Source organism: Ursus americanus, chromosome 23 (assembly GCF_024610735.1).
Source record: "Ursus americanus isolate L20-20 chromosome 23, mUrsAme1.1.p, whole genome shotgun sequence".
Classification (NCBI taxonomy): Eukaryota; Metazoa; Chordata; class Mammalia; order Carnivora; family Ursidae; genus Ursus; species Ursus americanus.
Window position 1 is genome coordinate 8,665,982 of NC_142149.1, and position 15,645 is coordinate 8,681,626.

Genomic DNA, 15,645 nt, shown 5'->3' on the forward strand with positions numbered 1-15,645 from the left:
ATCCCTGCTGCTATTCTCCGGACTGACCACAGAACATCTTCTAATATTCGCGAAAAAAATTAGCAGACAGAAACACACATTTATGAGAACATAGTCCACCTTAATTATATGCATTGTCTGCCAATGTTTATAGCAACTTAGGGGGAGTTTGGAGGTAAGACTGAGCTGGCCGAATATGGTTTTGATTACAGGGATCTGTATCAAAGGTGGAATGGTGCCTTTCCCTGACGCCCCATCCCCCCTGGCTTTGTGTCCCTTACTCAAGAAGGTTGAATGAACTATTCCCTAGAGAGCACAACATACTGAAGAGTCCCTGGTATTGTCCTATGTCGATAGTTAGGGGTTTAATAAGCACTTGGGGTTGAATTTTAGTAGACCACAGTGAGCCTCTCCACCGTCTGGTTTGGATTTAAGGGGCCACTCCACAGGGTGAGACAGAAGGATAGCCTCTCAACGGTTCAGAGTCCTCTGCTTGGCACAAGAAATGTTGGTTCATCAGCAGGAGTGGGAGGGCAATTAAAGATGAGTAGAAAAACTTCCATGTCTATTTGGGGTTGAAGGAAAGAATCTAGTAAATTCTAAATTACTTTAATAATAATATTTAGCTTGCATATTATGCTGGTATCCCTTTCTCTGTTTTTTTCCTTCTCTTTCCAGTTGCTAGTCTTACAACTTTTCCCTTACTGATCTGTCTACCCAAGGTGGATAGCAGGAATGATGAGATTTGAGCAACAGATTGCAAATTTATCTGCGTTAGTACTGGTTAGCAGCTCCGGTCAGCATTTGGTTAGAAGTGGCTATTTGAGCTCAGAGCTGAAATGGGTGTTTTACATTACTTGTGGGTTTTATTTCCCCACATCACCTCTGACCCCTTTTGCAAAGTTAATTGAGAGTTGGCCTTTTTCAAATTGACTGCAGGAAATTGACCTTTGTGTTCACGCTATGTTAGGAAAGGCCTGGATGAAGAGCAAATCAAGAGGCAAAATGGGAATGATCTGGCCCTTACAGTCATACTCTGGCATTTTGTGAAATGATCACAAATTCCCTGGTGCAATCACATAGGCAATGATGCCTCCAAAATTGTCTCCCTGTGGAATCAAACCATAAATCAGAAAAATCACAATTTAATTTGCAGCATACCCTGATGGCTCCAAAATTTAACAATCTGGAAGTCCCTTTTAAATTAATATCTACTCTGTTTATTCTGCTTTAGCCGAAGCCTGTTTCCTCATTTTTAATCACTGATAGAGATAGCTGCTTGAGGCCACTAATGTAGCAATCTAAGCCTAGGGATTGTCGTCAGGCAAGCATATCTGCTACTTGGGGAAGAAGGAAGGGTGATTAGGAAAAAATGCATGCATTTTGACTTTAACAATCCTGGGTTCAAAATTTGACTCTGCCACTTACTCGCTGAGTTACTTCAGGAAAAGAATGTAAAACCCAGATTAATGCTTCATCTTGTACAGTGAGGAAATTTGCAAGAAGTAAAACTGTGTGAGATTAAATGATTCTTTTAAGAACTTAGCACCCACATGCTTAATAACCTCACTTGTTTATTCCATGTTGTGTGCCTCTTCTGTGTACTGGGGATCCAGCGGCAATCATTCAGACAATGGCCTGCCCTTGTGGAGGTTATACTCCGAGGGCTGATCATTTCCCTTACACTTCTGGGGACAATGAAGAGCGCTGGTTAAACCAGCAGTGTTTGAAATCCAATAGGAAATGGATTGTTATTTTTAACTAGAAAGCCAGCATGTTAAATGGCCTCCTAAGTCTCACAGCTGGATTAAATAATTCTGGGTCAGAATCTAGATTTCATGGTCTGGTGGTAAGGTCAGGCTGAGCTTGCAGACAGGGTGTCTGATTCACGGCTTGATCCCAGACAAGTACTCTGTATCTATCCCAGTCTTGATTTGTGTTTGTTTTGTTTGTTTTACCTGTAAAATTGGTATAACTATACTTTTTTTAACCTCATAGTAATATAAATATAAAACCAGATAAAATACGTGATGGTGGCATATAGTCTTAAAATATATTCTTAGGTTCATTCTATTTTTACTAGCGAATAAAGGTATAGAGACTCTCCATTCCAGCAGCTTAATCATATCGACAGATTATTCAAAACAAAACACACTGGTCAGTCCTGGAGGAGTCTACAAATTTAAGTACAGTGACCCAGACTAGATCTTGGACGGAGACAGAATGAGTGCCTTCCTATTAAAAGCTCTTGTGGAGGAGAGGCAGGCAAAGAGAATTAGGCATAAAGCCTCAGAGAGGTCACTAACTCCTTATGGAGACAGAGGATGCCCTGGAGACACATGGGGAAGCCTAGACTTGGGTTCAAATCTCAGCTCTTCCACTTTCTATTATATCAGTGATGTGTAACAAAATGCCCCAACGTAAGTGTCTCAAAGCAACAACCATCATACATGGGTCCGCTGGGCAGTTCTGCTGATTTTGGCCATTTACCCGATCTTGGCTGGGCTTACTCAGGGATCTTGTCAGCTTGCAGGTCAGCCAGGGTCACCCTGGTCTAGGATGACCTTGCTCCCATGTCTGATGGTTAACAGTTGGTTGGCCGTTGGCTGGGATGATGGATGGTCTCTCACTGTCCAGCATTCTAGCCTGCCCTTATTGGTGGGGTAGAGGTAGAGGGAGTAGAGGTGTCCAATGGATCTCAAAGCCCAAGATCTGAACTGTGACAACATCACAACTTCCATATTCTCTCAGCCAAAGAAAGTCAGAAGACTAGCTGAAATTCAAGAGGCGGGAAACAGACTCAACTTCCTAGTGAGAGGAGCTTAAAAGTCACACTGCCAAGGCTGTGGATATAGGGAGGTGGAGAGAATTGGGTTTTGTAATCTACCACACTAGTTGGTGCACTTAGACTGTTCTTTCCTTTTTCTGAGGGTAGCAAGTACCTCATAGGATTGTCACGAGATTTAGAAACATATGTAAAACCCTGGATATTGTGTAAAACCTACCAGTAGATACTACAAATGGTAGCCATAATTATTTCCCTCTTTGCTTTTAGTTATATAAAACTGACATTTTTGGTTATATACATACATCATTGCAGAACTATTAAAAACGCATATAAAATAATATTTATATGCTTATAATGTAAAGTAAAATACACATAAAAATAAAAAGTAGATCATTAAAAATCACTGAAATCTCATTATCCAGCTCTGAGCACTATAAACATGTACAAAACTTAGACATTTCTCATTATTAGTTATCATTATCCATACTGGCTTGGATGGATTGGTCTTGCTTCATTGGACATTGGTAGGTTAAGCTGTCTGTCTTTCCCTGTAACTCGCAGGTAACTTCAAGCTCTAAATCTGCCCTGCCTGTCTACCTCTCTCCTAAGCCATGTCTACCTACCCATCCATCTACTACAAGCTTCTTCCATTTATCCATTATTTTGTGTGGTGTCTGTTAATGGATCTAGCTTTACCTGTAACTCAGGTCTTTCTGATCCCCAGGTTCCAGTTGCTTTTCCCTCTTATCCACTCTGTGGGCTGGTGCCAGAGGAAACTTCAATCCTGCTGCTCAAATCTATCAGGTGCTTCCAGTCATCTTTGGGAGAAATCCAGATTCCTTAGTGTGAGCAGTAAGGCTCCTCACTGTCTTCTCTTCCTGCTTCCTTCCAGTCTTATGTTTATTTACTCTCTCACCCTTAGCGTTATATTCTGTTCACCCCAAACTGCAGGGCTTCTGAAGCACTGTGATCTCTGCACATTCCGTGTTTTCTGCCTGAAAGCTCCTTTAGCCTCATCTTCATAGCCGCTCCCCTTCTCACGCAGCTGGATTATTATATTATCTGTTATGCATGAGCCTCAGTGTGTGAGCCACACAGCCTTCTCTGGTATGTGCCAAATCTCTGATAGCACTTCTCACATGGCATTATTGGTTTATATGTATGTTTCTACTACCAGACCCTGCATTTATCAAATAGGGGGAAAGAGTCATGATGATTCAGTCACTAGACAAACATGTACCAAGTCCCTCCTGCACATGGGCATGGCATTTGAGATTGCAAATAAAATGAATGAGTGATTGAACAATCTGCAGACCCTCTTCTCCAGCCTCCCAGGGCTCCTATCAGCAGAACAGATGACCAGGGTTAAAATGGCTACTTGAGGCCACAGAACACAGGAAGTTGGTTGTCCCACATGGGCATAATGATACCTTTTCCTCATGGTACTTTTCTGCCCTTTGGGGTTTTTAGAGAACATAAATTGGGAGCTCAGCCTTGGTCTTTGCAAGGACTCACCAAATAGACAATCAGATCTGAGGAACAGAAAAGATCCCAGGGAGCCAATGTCAATGTAGTCAGTCAGTGTCACATGAAATCCATTCTGATTGATTAAAGTATGAGGACTTACCCTAGATGCAAATTGTGAATGAAAATATGGAAGAATTCTGGTAAAGAAATACAAATTAAAATATTCACCTCCTTTGAAAACAAACGATTTTGAAAAAATAGGTAACAATGCTGTCAAGGCTGCTGCGAGGACTGTTATTTTATAAACCACATGAAATTGTAAACAGTGCACTTTGGCAATAGGTATTAGTATCTTTAAGTGTTTTATAACTCAACAACTGACATCTGATATCCTATAATAAAGAATCTGTCTGCAAAGAGGCAGATAGCAATGTATGCTCAAATTGCTCATTTACGTGAGATTATACAATGGATTTTAGTTCAGTCATCAAAATAGGAATGAAATTAAAGACATTTTAAGTAAAAACAGTACATAAAATACATATGTATATGTATGTACATCTGTATATCTAGATCTATGTAGTTATCTATGTTTCTATCTATCGAGAGAAAAAGAAAAAAATAATTTCTTAGCAGTACTTAGATGACTTGAGTAATTATATTTTATTTTTTTTTGTATTTTCTAAATGCCTTGCATAGAGAATGTATTATTTGAATGTTAGAAGACAGCCAGTAATCTCTGTAAAAGATAATAGAAGAAAACCACATCGTTATGTACAGGCTGGTACGTTCTGTTTCTCCCACTGAGATGCAGGGACTGTAGGACTACACTTATACATTTATTAATGTGGTTACATTTATGCACAATAAGTTGCTAAATGGTCCTTTGGATGCCTTTTATTTAGGAAAAATAACATTGCTACTGCCGCCTTCCATGGAGAAACTCCAGACAAGTGTTAAAAAAAAAAAAAAAAAGGAAGCAAGTATTAGAAACAAACAATATAGTTTTCTTTTAGAAACAAAACCTGTGTTTAGAATCCAAAAGTAATGTAATCGCTCTGGAAACTATTATCGTAAGTAATTCCATGTCGATTAGTTCATGCTCCCATGTCTCCAAGACATGTAAAGTCTAGAAGAAACAAAGGTCTGGACAGGAGTGAAAATAATCTTAGATTCTTAGCCCCATCCATGTCTCTGGGTAAGTCACAAGTGGGCAATGACAGAACATTCCTGATAGCCTCAAACTTCCCTTAAATGTAGACATTTTTCAAAACTTCTGGGTTCTCCCACACTTATTTTGACTTTTCAATTGTTCCTATTTTGGAACATACTACATTTGGAGGAGTTGCCTTTTGGTCAGAATCCACTGTTTTCCATTTTCTTAATAATGCGCCTTCCTCCCGTGGCTCATTTGAAACCTTCTGGCTCCACTGGGTCTGAGGAAGGGACTGGGTGCCTGTGAGGTGAATGAAGGGGGAGAAAGCAAAGTTCAAGTTGTCTGGCCTTGGTGGCCCTCCAGATGGAGCTTCCCTTGGGGACTCTTCCATTTCTCTGAGCGGAGATGCAGAACAATGGGCTGTATGACTGATGGACCACCGCAGCTTCTTGGGCTCCTGGTGGGGTATTCCTTCATGACCCTATTACATACATCGAATAATGATAGTCTTCAGAGTATTGCCTGGGATATGTGTGGTTCCCAAGTCTGCTTCTTATACAATTAGTTGTCACTTTTTACTTCGGTTGAGTTGGACCCAGTGTGACCAACTGAAGACAGTATGGAATTTGGAATCAACCAGACCTAGGTTGCCACTTAGTAGCCAGGTGATTTTGGGCATTCTGTAAAGTGGGAATAAAACTATCCATCACCTGTGGTGCTCCCGGTTATTCAAGCCAAGGTAGTCTATAAGCACCAAGTTCCAGTAGCGGGACTCCAATGAAGCTGAGATGCTAGAAGATATGCTGAGTTTCCATAAATCTTTCTTTCCCAACTAAGCAGATGGAGACCTTGGGATGCATCTTACCTTTTGATTCTCCTCTTGGCTTATCAAAAACATGGTGGCAGCTTTTGGAGAGTTTACAGGCAACAGCTTAGTGGGGTGGAACGCTAGGGGGCTGGCCGTAAAGTTGGTGAGAACGCTCTCTTACATGGTATGTCACAGATCTATAGTTCTTATAAAAATACAAGAAAGTTTCCTAACGGCTAGTATCCAAAATCTATAAAGAACTTATCAAACTTGACACCCAAAAAACAAAAAAATCCAGTTAAGAAGTGGGCAAAAGATATAAACAGACATTTCTCCAAAGAAGACATACAAATGGCCAATAGATACATGAAAAAATGCTCAACATCTCTCGGCATCAGGGAAATACAAATCAAAACCACAATGAGATACCACCTTACACCAGTCAGAATGGCTAAAATTAACAAGTCAGGAAACAGCAGATGTTGGCAAGGATGCAGAGGAAGGGGAACTTTCTTACACTGCTGGTGGGAATGCAAACTGGTGTAGCCACTCTGGAGAACAGTATGGAGGTTCCTCAAAAAGTTAAAAATAAAGCTACCCTATAACCCAGCAACTGCACTATTAGGTATTTATCCAAAGGATACAAATGTAGTGATTTGAAGGGGCACATGCACTCCAATGTTTAAAGCAACAGAGTACACAATAGCAAAATATGGAAAGAGCCCAGATGTCCATCAACAGATGAATGGATAAACAAGATGTGCCATCTCTCTCTCTCTCGAAATATTACTCAGCCATCAAAAAGAATGAAGTCTTGCCATTGCAACGACATGGATGGAACCAGGGGGTATTATGCTAAGTGAAATAAGTCAGTCAGAGAAAGATAAATACCATATGATTTCACTCATATGTGGAATTTGAGAAACAAAATAGATGAACATAGGGGAAGGGAAGGAAAAATAAAATAAGACAAAAACAGAGAGGGAGGCAAACCATAAGAGACTCTTAATGATAGGAAACAAACTGAGGGTTGCTGGAGGGGAGGCGCGTGGGGGGATGGGGTAACTGGGTGATGGGTATTAAGGAGGGCACTTGATATAATGAGCGCTGGGTGTTATATACAACTGATGAATCACTAAATTCTACCTCTGAAACTAATAATACACTACATGTTAGTTAAATTGAATTTAAATTAAAAAATAATAAAAAAAAAAAGAAAGTTTCCTAACTTGGGCTTCAGACAACATTTCCTTCCTTCATTCTTTTTATATGGAGCAGATAGGGGTTTATGATGAATGCCCTAAGTTTGAATTCTTTCTCCTCTTGCTGCAGACTTTTGGATTTCTGTTTCCATTAGGACATCCTGACATGCCTGCTGTTCTGATATAGCTCCATCGTCCTGTCATCCCTTGGAGAGTAACCCTCCATCCGGTCCCCAGCTTCCTCTCCCCCACATCTGCCAAGCCAGTCTGACCTGGCAAAATGCTGGGGATGGAGCAGAATGAATTCGATCATCAACTTTACCAATATTTTTAAGGCTCCATGAGAGAAAATACAGAAAGAACGTAACAAACATGTGTAAAGGGATAGGGCAGGTGCACACTCAGTGCTCTTTCCCTTTAGCTTTCATACCCTGGATTGTTGATTCAGATGGCAGACAAGCACATTTATGTGGGGAACAGACAATAATTAAAGAATGACTAATATTAAAAAACTTTTTTCCTAGAGTCCCCTAATTTTTCACAGTAACTTTTGCCGGTGTGTATAAGGCATTAGGAGTAGGTCTGACCTGAAGGCAGACTGCCATTCTTTGTTTTCACACAGTCGTTTCATAGTCAAATGTTACCAGCTAGGAGGAGGGTACAAGAAGACATGGTTCTTGGGGCGCCTGGGTGGCACAGTGGTTAAGCGTCTGCCTTCGGCTCAGGGCGTGATCCCGGCGTTATGGGATCGAGCCCCACATCAGGCTCCTCTGCTAGGAGCCTGCTTCTTCCTCTCCCACTCCCGCTGCTTGTGTTCCCTCTCTCGCTGGCTGTCTCTATCTCTGTCACATAAATAAATAAATAAAATCTTAAAAAAAAAAAAAAAGAAGACATGGTTCTTGGCAAATATATTTAGCTATTTAGAGAAATTATTCAAAGTGGATGTCTTACAGAGAGTGAATCAGCACTATTATCTTTTACTTGAAGGTCTTTCTTTGTGATCAGGGCTAGAGAACAGAGAACAAATCTTATCAATGGAATGTGCTAGGGGAGGTATCAGCACCTTCTGTTTTTAATCTTTCACGGATGTGTATGTGTGTGTTTCTTCTCCTCTAATTAATTCTGTGACCTCAGTCAAGTTGTCATGTCTCTGATTCTCATTTGATGCCATTGTCTCCCTTGTGACCAGAGTGAACCATTTTAACACAGATCTGATCTGATCATGCCCTTATCCTGCTTGAAACCCTCTTGGATCTCTCCTCTGGTCCCGATGTCATGTTACTGAAGACCCTTCATGCTTTGCCTCTAGCCCACTCTTCCTCAAACTTTCGGTCACACATACTTCACTCCAGAAAGGCTTTATTATCTGAGGTTATCCCAAATCACTAGGGTATTGTCACTGCTGAAAATACCAAGGCCAGTTTTTATTTATCCTTAAACATTTCCTGTTGGGACCTACTTCAAATCCTACTCTCTATTCCCAAATCCCTGCACCAGCTCCTGAGGAGGATATTCTCCTTCTTTATATTCCTAATTTGAATACATTTCCTATTATCCTAGGGCCTGTCAATCATGAGATCTTACCCTGGGGTCTTTGATTGCTTGGTCAAAATGAAAATTCTGAAAGTCCCAGGCCAATTAAATTTTTCATTCATATTACATTCTCCATACTCCCAATTCATTATGGTATCAGATATTATCCAAACTCTTCAAGATTTCTCTGCCTTGAGGCAAGTGTCCCTAACCACCTGGACGATCTCAAACCCACCGGCTGATATACAAGGACCTCACTTGGGGATGGAGGTGGAGAGGGGCACAGAAGCATCTGAGATATCATAAGTATGATTTTAGGAAGCCAAAGGTGCTAAGTGAAGGTTCACTTTCCTATATTCTTTCACTACTGGTAGAAATTACAGGTCCACATGGACATCTAATCACAATACTTTTTTACCTTATTGAGGTTACCAATTAGCAGGTTATGATTTCTTATATTTTTTCCCCTCTAGACCAGCAATTGATGAATTACGGCCTGTAGGCCAAACATTTCTATTGCCTGGTTCTGTACAATTTGTGAGTTGGTTTTTACATGTTGAAATAGTTGGAAAAAAGTCAAAAGAATGATTATTTTTGACATGAGAAAATTATATGAAATTCAAATTTCAGTGTTCGTAAATAAGATTTTAATGGAAGACAGTCATACCTTATTTGTTTACATATTGTCTCTGGCTGCTTTTGCACTAAAATGGAAGGCTGAGTAGCTATGACAGAGACCATGCAGTCTGTAGAGCCAAAAATATTTACTTTCTGGCTTTTACAGAAGAAGTTTGCAGACTCCTGCTCTAGATAGTTCATTCCTAGAGGTCAAGTTTGTGTTGTGCTTAGCTTTATGCTACCAAAGCTTAGTACATGCTTGGCTTATAGTAGGTACTCAATAAACTTGGATGAAGTAACGCATGAATGAATACATGGATGAGAGGTGGTTGAACTATTTTGTATTCCAATAACCATTCCAACTTAAACATTTTATAACTCTAAAAGCACACGTGATGCCACGAGATTTGGACATTTTTTTCTTGCACGTAGTAGTTTTAAATTTAGGTTATGATCTCTATGAGCACTATTTTGGAAAAGAAGAGTCACAAAATATGATTAACACCCCTTTAATCATTTATCTTTTTTCTAGTTGCTATTTGGTTTACCAGCATGTTTACTCTTTGTTTGATAAGCAAGGTAAATAAGCCAAGATCAATTAGTTTTAATTTACCAGCAAATGAGAGAAGTTAAGTTATTCAAGATGGTAGGAAATGGGGTGGGAGGGAGCAATGGAAGGAGGGGATGGAGTAGCAGATATTTTTAGGATCTGTCACTGTTTTAATAGCTCTGCTGTTATCACTTCAGAAAGGCCCACATTTGGGACCATTTACAGCTAATGGACATGTGTTGAGAGGTGTGTGTAGGATGATACGTCATGCAAAAGTGAAAGCTAAATGTTTGATTTTGCCTGACCAGAATGTGGACCGAGAGGCAGAATCTATGCCAGTGACTTTAAGTGCCTCCACTCACAACTAACAGGTGTCCTGCGCTCGTTTTGGGTGTTTCTATGTGTACTGAAATTTCTCCTTTGAAAAGGAGTTTTGCCAAGAATATGAGGTCAAGATAATGTTTTAAATCAGGCAGGCTCTACAGGGCCTTGGCCTCCGAGAAAGCCACCATCCTTTAAGCTTAAACATTTAGACAGTCTTCGTCCAAATCCTGTCTCATGATTTGGAATTATCTAACTCTTGCAAATAAACTCTCATGTCTCTAACGAGTGCTTGAAATCTTAAGAATTCCTTATTCCAGCTTCTGCTTTCCAGTAAAATTATTTATCTGGATGTGTCTATGATTTGACTACTTTTAATGAAAAAAAAATTCTTGTATCCTGAACTCAGAACACCATGTAGAGAGAGAAAATGACATAAATTCCTCCAACTTTCCTCCTCCCATACACCGCATTGATAATAAATAATGATAGCTTACCATTTTTGTGCATATTTTGGGCACCATTCTAAGACCTTTTCATGTACTAACCCATTCACTCCTCTGAATAATTCATTATATAGATGCAGACACTGAAGCACGGAGGTGACTTATCCGATTATTCCTCTAACGGCTTTTTTTACTGTGCACCTGTGTTCTGCCAGGTACTGTTCTAGGCACATGGGATACCTTCATAAACGAAATATGCACAACCCCCTGACCTCATGGAGTGTATATTCTTCTATCTAATGCCATGTAGCTGGTGATATGGCAGAGGCAGGATTAGAACCAGGTGTGCCCCACCACTGCAGGGGGATGCCACTCAAAATTAATTTGCATCGTCCCCGTATGACTCTGCGCCTGACTCCAACACAGCTCCCTCCCAAGTTCTATGAAGTCCTGCTTCGAGGGCATCTAATTTATTGTGACTTTTGTAAGCCTCAGTGGCAAAAGTTGTTTTTCCATCAATGGATCTATCTCCCTTCTGTTTTCACAACTAACATGGCCTTTCCTTGCAAATTACTGTAAGTTATCAGAGGCAAAGAATGAAAGCAAACTACTAAAAATGAATGCAGCTAAGGATGGGGCTGGAGAGTGAAACCGCATCATGTATTCGTCCTCCACTTCCCTGATGTTCTGTCCCTTCACCCTGACACATTTAAGCCAGTCCAAGGCAAACGTGGGACGTGAGCAGCCTGCACGGCAATGTCCAGGTCCTGTCCCCCTTCTCCACATGGCTCCCTGCAGTTCTGATTCAGCCTTTGCCCTTTGTTTGGGGAGTCTGCCTCTATTGTCGGGGAGCTATCACTCACATACCTTCGAAAACTGTGGATTCAGAATTGGGGTTTCAGAGTAACCTAGAGTCCCATTTTGCCTGTTTTACTATTGTTTCAGCATAGTTATAAATAGCGTTCTTTCCCTCTCAAGTACCCCATTTTGATAAGATCAAATGCTACTGTAACCCTAGGTAATCCTATCAGGATACTTGGAATACTATAGCCCACTCCCAACCCTGGACCTACGAAGCTGCAACTCATCCTAAAAGGCATCTGGAAAAATGCCCCTTTGAGCACTCTGATTCGCCATTTTTCCATCCAAATAATAGAACATATTCTCCTCCTTTTCTTCATATCTATGCTGACATAATAAAGCTTGTGTATTTTCTAGAGTTCTTCACTTATAACCTTCCTCTGTTTCTTTGCTCGAAAAGGCCACCATTTGTTGGCATCTCTACTAAGGATAAAAACTAAAGAATGAGGGCCATGGAACATAAACTCTATGCACAGTAGTCACTTAACAGTTTTTGTAGAAGTTTGAAGGGAAAGGTTATCGAAATTATTATGTAAAATGAGTCTTTTGTCTTAGCTGGAGATTGCATTCGTGTATGTGAACCTAACAGTTGATAGGTGCTCATAATTTTTAGGGAAAGGACTTTAAGATCATTGAAGTATAAACAAAAAGTGAATCCAAATTTATATGCTAACAATAAATTACTTTTAGGGATTTACTGCGTCTTATCTGCATCCACGGACATGCTTTCAGGACTCTCCTTAAGGGAGGTAGGTTCGCCTGAATTTGTCTCTGCTTAGCCTCTAACTAGCAGTGCAAGTATAAACAAGACACTTAAAAAATTATCTGAGCTTGAGTCCTGAGATTCATTATCTGGTCATTCAGCACACACATACTGAGAAACAACTATGAGAGGTCTGTAATATACTCTAGAATATTTTAGCATAGGTTTTGATATTGTGTGCATGTGCCAGCTAAACTTACATCCTATATATCACCATCATCGTAATCAGAGACCCACACTTAACGGTGTGGTTGCTGGGATTACATCAGAAAAACAAACTCCAGATGTGGGTATCATAAGCATGTTTGTCACCAATCTCTGCTCAACGCCAGACTTCAGCTAATTACCGATCTGTCTGTAAATTTGTAGTTTTATTAAACAGCATAATGGATATTTGGAAGGGACACTGACTTAAAGCATTTGAGAGATGTGACTAGGCTCAACTATTTTAAAGACCTCTGCACCTCTGCGGTTAGAGGGCATAGGAATCCAGCAAAGGCAGTAGCTTTACAACAGGGTTGACAACCAAGGATCAATGGCTAAAGGCCTTACATCCGGTCACTGGCTTTGAGCAGGGGTTCTCAACCTGGGCCAGGTAACTCTTTGTTTTGAGGGCTGTCCTGTGCATTGGAAGGCGTCCAACAATATCCTTGGTTTCTTCTCACTAGATGCCAGTAGAAACCCTCCTTCCTCCCCTTCTGTTTTGTCAACCCCAAAATGTCTCTGGATATTGATAAAGTCCCTTGGGGGTGGGGGCAAAATTGCCTCAGTTGAAAAAGACAGCTTAGAGGATATAGGGACATGGGACCAACCATAAGGATAACTGAGTTCTGACAGTGGACCATCATCATGTCTATCTTCAGTGAACCTTTTTTAGAAGGTGGATTCAGATCCTCCTAAAGGATAGAACACCGAGATGTTCTTAAGCTCAAAGAACAGGTCCTCTGAGCTTTTTCTGTGCTACTTGCTAATAATTACATACATTAGTATCTCTGTGTGGTGCGTGTGTGTGACAAATTTGGTTTGACAGCTAGTTTGGTTATAACTGGTTAGTGAGTTTAGGGGGAAAAAAATTAAAACTCTCCCACTTTGAACTTCTTGGTGCCTACCATTACCTATCGCAAAGAATCTATAAACTGCCACCAAATTGCCTTTGGTCAGTGGAGAGTGACATATAACCGATTTGGCTGGTACGCGGAACTGGTCAAACTCTTCAGCACGAGGTTCCAGGCCTCCAGTGGTAAGGAATCAGGACAAGGGGAGTCACAAAGGGAAGGGAGATTCCCTCTCTCACCTTCTTATCCCCAACACACACCTAGCTTGGCTATAATTTCATCATTTCACTTCCTAGAGATGCTCTGAACCATCTTGGCAATAGTTCTTTCCATATAAGCCACTTGTTACTGTCTGAGATCCTGAGAAGGAACAGTAGCATAAAAGCACACCTTTTTGAGTTAAAAAGTCCTAGTTATTATCTCACCGCTAGTCTCCGGAAGATATGAGGCTGAGACTGCCAACTCCCCCGCCACCCACCCCAGCCAGGGATCTTTGGTGGAGATCTGGAGTTCATTCACAACTTCCTACCTAATGGAGCCAAATGCATGCTCACCACAAAAATAAAATGTCTGTCTGCGGATTTGAAGCGCCTCAGGGAATTTATGCAAGACCCCTAAACTAAATTCGAATCGCTTGGTACTTCCTCAGCTCCCCTTCCCTGGAAATCTCCATGGGAGCTGCTTTTGCGGTCAAATAACGTGGCAGGGCAGTGGGGTCGTGACTTTCAGAGCTGAGAGGCCCCCAGCCTAAAGCCTCTTGGCAAACCATTCCCCTTCCCATCAGCTCCACCAGGCGGCTCTGTGCGGGGAGCGGCACTACTGTCCCCCAGTCCCTGGGGGCTCTGCTGCTCTCTTGAGGGGAAAGTTAACGATTTAATTGTGTCTGTGTGGGATACATAATGAATGAGCCTGAATAATTCAAGACAGGATGTCAGTGAAGAGGACACAGCCAACACCTGGGCTGGACAAAGATTTCTTTGGCTGCTTGAGAGGGTGAGGGGGGATATGCAGACTTCATTTTACCATATTATGTTCCCAGCTGCAAACAGTCTAAACTACAGGGACAGGCTCTTTCCCTTTGGAGAAGACTACTATGGCTGTCTGGATGTATGCGTATGGAACTGCGTGTGCCTGTGTGTGTGTGTGTGTGTGTGTGTGTGTGTGTGTGTGTGTGTGTATCCTTGCCAAGGCAAATGCTGATGATAAATCTGGCACCTTTAAAAAGACACTGGTATTGTATCCCTTTACTTAACTTCAGACGTGGGCCTGAGAAAAATATCAAGCAAGCCACATTCTTCTCTAAAGTTTTATAATAATGATAATAAAATGGACCCCTACCAAGTTCAAAGAGGCTTTTCAACTGGATACTTTTCGAACAAGTGACCAGGATTTTGGCTGAGGGAGAGTGGGGATCCACTGGAATTTTGCTGCTTTGGGAGAAAATGGGAATAGTAAAGTCAAAGTCTTGTTTCACCTGAAATAACCCTGTAACTGAAATTATTTAGTGACAGCACCCAGGCTTTTTTTGCAACCTGGGTGTTATGTATTATTTAAGGGACTGCACATTTCCATAGCTTCTGAGAGTTTATTACTGTTTTTCTTTTGTTAAAACTCAGAAAGGAGTAAGATGAGAAACTGAAGTCAGTGCCCCAGATTATCAGCACGGATTTTATAGGAATATCTTGAGTAATGTCACAATGTTTATTTTAATAGCCAGGAGAAGAGAGAATCCTTCAGATAGACCTGGAGTCTCTACCTTCACAACCCATGCCACTCCTCCAAGTTTCAGTCTTCAGATCGTTTACCTTAAGACAATGACTGTTACCACCTTTGTTAGTTGAATGAAAGTCCTGGACACACTCCCCAGTAATGTGCGCACGTATACATATTCAAAGTGTATACAATTTCAGGGAGCTCACAGACTCTTTGAAGAGCCCCCCGCCAGTCCTCCAGGCCTCTTGATGACCACAGCCTCTACAAAAATGAAATTTGTCCTGGGGGAAGGATGGTGCCATCTTTCAAACGCTCATCAACTCACATGATTTGATGAGAGCAAAAAGAAGGAAGCTGGAGAGACAGGCTGTGATTCCAACAATAA